General features: G+C 38.5%; 1 long non-coding RNA gene across 1 annotated transcript; it reads right to left on the minus strand.

Moving 5' to 3' along the window:
* Window positions 1-972: 972 nt before the first annotated feature.
* LOC138911519 (uncharacterized) lies at window positions 973-1,934 on the minus strand. The gene is made up of 2 exons (XR_011417144.1): window positions 1,837-1,934; window positions 973-1,553 (listed from the first exon to the last, which is right to left on the minus strand). It is a non-coding gene; the product is annotated as an uncharacterized lncRNA (long non-coding RNA).
* Window positions 1,935-3,960: the final 2,026 nt, after the last annotated feature.

Genomic DNA, 3,960 nt, shown 5'->3' on the forward strand with positions numbered 1-3,960 from the left:
AGATATGTAAAGAAACTAAGGCTCCAAATTATACCCTTCGGCCACCTATGGGTGCTCACATCCCAACTTGCAGACCATTTCAAAGGCTTTATATTGACCTGCTTGGGCCATACCCAAGAAGCAAAAGCGGTCATGTGGGATTGTTAATAGTCTTAGATCACTTTAGCAAGTATCGTTGGTTGCAGCCCCTGAAGAAATTCACCTCAGCTGTGATACAAAAATTTCTTCTTGAACAAATTTTCCATTGTTTTGGTGTCCCACAAACTATAATAAGTGACAACGGCACCCAGTTCAAAGCTCGTGAGTTCAATGCCTTCTTAGCCGAACTTGGCATTGAACATCTGTATACAGCTCTATATTCACCGCAGAGCAATGCTGCAGAACGAGTTAACCGCTCAATACTCGCCGCCATTCGCTCGTATTTAAAACAGGATCAGACCCATTGGGATGAACATATTACAGGGATTTCATGCTCCTTAAGGTCTGCTCTGCACCAATCGATTGGGTGTTCTCCATACCGTGCCCTATTCGGGGTGCATATGATCACTCATGGTACCGATTACAAATTATTGAAGGGGTTGTCCTTATTGGAAGAACCGCTGGTCCCCCTGTTGCGGTCTGACCAGTTGGCATTGCTAAGGACAGATATTCAGAAAAACATCAGGAAAGCCTATGAGCGCAAAGCGGCTCAATATAATTTACGCAGCAAGCCTGTTTCTTTTCGTGAAGGACAGGAGGTGTTCTGTCGAAATTTTGCGCTTAGTAAATTCTCAGACAATTTTAATGCTAAACTGGCTCCCCAGTTTATTAAATGCCGTGTTAAAAAGAAACTCGGCAATTGTTTTTATTCCCTCTGAGACCCTATATAAGCCTGTAGGTCCCGGATATAACCCTTCTTTTTTACAAAAATTTCTTTACCATCGAAGGTCTGGCTACGGCGGTTCGGACATAGCCCCACCAAAAAAATTAAACTAAAAGCATCATTCGTTTAATTCGTTGAATTTAAATTCCAACTAAATTGAACCAAAAACAAAAAATAAAAAAAAAATACAAAAAAAAAGGAAAACCCTAAAAGTGGCCGATGGACGAAATATCAATTTTTTTGTTCGTTTGATGATAAACCTTTCGCTACGCCAGCCGGCCACCAGCACCTCACCGGCATATATTTCTTTGTGCCAAGATCTGGTCACTGTTTTAACCAGTTCTTGTCTGCCTGCCGAAAGTAATTTTTGGAGGAATCAATCTTGCCGCCGCCGTCTCTGACATAAAAACCCACTTATTTTGAGGCAACCGCCACGTGTGCCCATTGGACGGCACATTAATTTCTTGGGACGGCAATGTCATTTCTGCCCCCATTAAATAGACGTCAGCCTCAACTGCGGATCAGCTGCCATTCCCTTGCTCATGCCAGCAAGAACGGGCAGGCGCCGTTTCCACAGTCTGGAATCCGGAAGAGGGAGTAGCCTTTTGGGCCCCATTGACGCGCCGCTGAACAGAAACCCAGATGACATCGCCCATTAAGTTAGCCGGAGCGTGCAGATGCATGAAAATTGCTGTTAAATGTTTTTAGTAAAAAAATTATTAATTAAATCTTATGAGAGACTTCCAAAAGTTTGTGCAAAGTGCATTGATTAGGGCCCTCAAAAAACCGCGTGCAAGTGCAGGGAAAAAGAAAAATTTACATCTACATACATATCTTTATATATATAGAAAGGAATACTAGTATAAATCTATTCCCCTTCTTGTTGGGGTAGAGTCCAAAGTCATTTCTGAATTTTTTTATATTTTTTTGAATTTTTCCCACTTAGTTTCGGAGAGTATCTTCTAAGTACTCACAATTTAAAAACCCTCCTGTGCCATAATAATATAATCAAAACAATTTAAAGCCCCACAGAAGACAAAAGAAAACAAATGAAAAGAAAACAAATGAAATGAAAATGATAAGTCTGTACCTTTTGTTTTGAGTATATTTTCTTATTTTTGGAACAGATAAGCACAGCCAAGCTGACATACGCACCTGCTGAGTTTTTTTTTTCGACTTTCTGTTTCACATTACGCTTTAGCTCCGATCAATATGTTTATGACCGTATCAGTCTGGTGAATGCTTATCATCTTTGATTCTACCTACACCCCGCTCAATTATTAGCTGAAACAGAAGCAACCTAAAAGAAAAGATTTTTAACAGAATCAAATATATGTACACAAAGATGTATCATCGTATTCACTGATCAGCTGGTTGCGCTGCGCTCCGATTTGCCCATGCGCTTCGAGCTTAACCTTCTGTTGCCCATATTTTTTTTCAACCATACAATTAACCATCAACTACAATTATATTGACTCTATTATAATAAATTTTTTTTGCTTTTGCCGAATACACTTTAGTTCAATTTACTAATGTCATTTTTTTTCTTGCCTAGCCTTGTTCTATAATTATTAAAATGCACTTTAGCGAAATTTTGAGATTTTTTTTTTATTTTGCTCAATAAAAATAAAATATTACCTGAATAGTTTATAAAATGAATTATTTTTGAAGAATTTTTGAGCCATTGTAAAAATATTAACTGACTAGTTTTAGTTATTGAATTATTGTTGAATCATTAATGCCACTTGTAATAAGATGCAGATTATCCAACGGAAGGATTCAATTTCATTGAATAATGCTTTTCTTTATAATAAATATTAATTACGGATTTTGATTAGGCATTGCTAAGTTTTCTTTCCTGGTGACATGGTGATATAATGTCGTAGAAGATTGTTTTTTTTTGGGATCTTCGAAACCTTAAACGCTGAAGATCATGGTTGGGTGGGTATCGAACGCGAGAGTCAGCTTACATCCAAGACTTCGCCTCTTCGGAATATATATGCCCTAATGAAAGCTATCACCACTGTATTGGCACTTTAAGTGCTCGTTAAGTTATGCCTGTTTGAGATTTTGTTTCTTCGGAGTATCGGTCTCCAATTTAGATTCTCTAGGGATCCTAAAATAAAATTGTGTATGCAGGTCGAGACATGGCAAAAAGAACCCCCCACCCGAAAGAGCTAGGGAGCAAGAGGATCCCGCCCTGCCATGCTAACTCAACCACGAGGAGCCTCGGTGAATACTTCCCGAATTATTTTGTGAAGATTGGCTGCTAACCGCCGTCACCGTTGCTACCCGATATGTATTGCTAGAGTAGCTTCACCACAGTACATGCTACATAAATTTTTGGCGCCCAATCATGGGCCACGAGGTTGTCTATAAAAAAATAAAAATGAGTCTTTATATTATTGTCCACGCACGCTGACGTCGATGTGACTGGTTTAGTCTATCTTCCGCATGCGCAGATACTGGTAGTATACAAGATAGTAATTAGGACTACGATGCTTACAATTCAGAGCTTGAATTATGGCGAGAATCTGACCTTACTATATTGTTGAGTGCCTATATATAAACACGACTATAGTTATTAACACCAGTTATACAATCGGTCCCATACATTTGCTCGTTTTCTTTCTTATAATTTTGGAGAAACAACAGATTAGGTTTGCTTATGGTTTTGTATTAACGATACTATCAAAGATAGTTAGAATGTTGGCCGGAACTTGGCCATATGCTGCTTTGCATATCCTTGCCGAACATTTCTGACTGGATTAAAATGTTGAATGTTACAAACCGCTTTCTAAAGTAGTTTCAATAAACCAGATAAATTACCTACTTTCATTAAACCGATTATATTTCGTAATTAAAATTCTTCTAACTAACTTCTAACTTCTACTCTATTATGTTACCAAACCAATGTCACGAATCAGGAAAAATTTAATTAATCATGTTGCCTTTACGCAGCCCTCAAAATTTACAGCCGTCGTCAGAGAGAGCTGATAACCACTGTATTCTATGCCAGTTAGTAATGGACAATACACAGTCTTGCTATTGCACCCCTTGTAGGCATGTTTTTCACAAACTTTGCTTGGAAGGTTGGT

The sequence above is a fragment of the Drosophila virilis genome, unplaced genomic scaffold (assembly GCF_030788295.1).
Source record: "Drosophila virilis strain 15010-1051.87 unplaced genomic scaffold, Dvir_AGI_RSII-ME tig00001170, whole genome shotgun sequence".
Lineage (NCBI taxonomy): Eukaryota > Metazoa > Arthropoda > Insecta > Diptera > Drosophilidae > Drosophila > Drosophila virilis.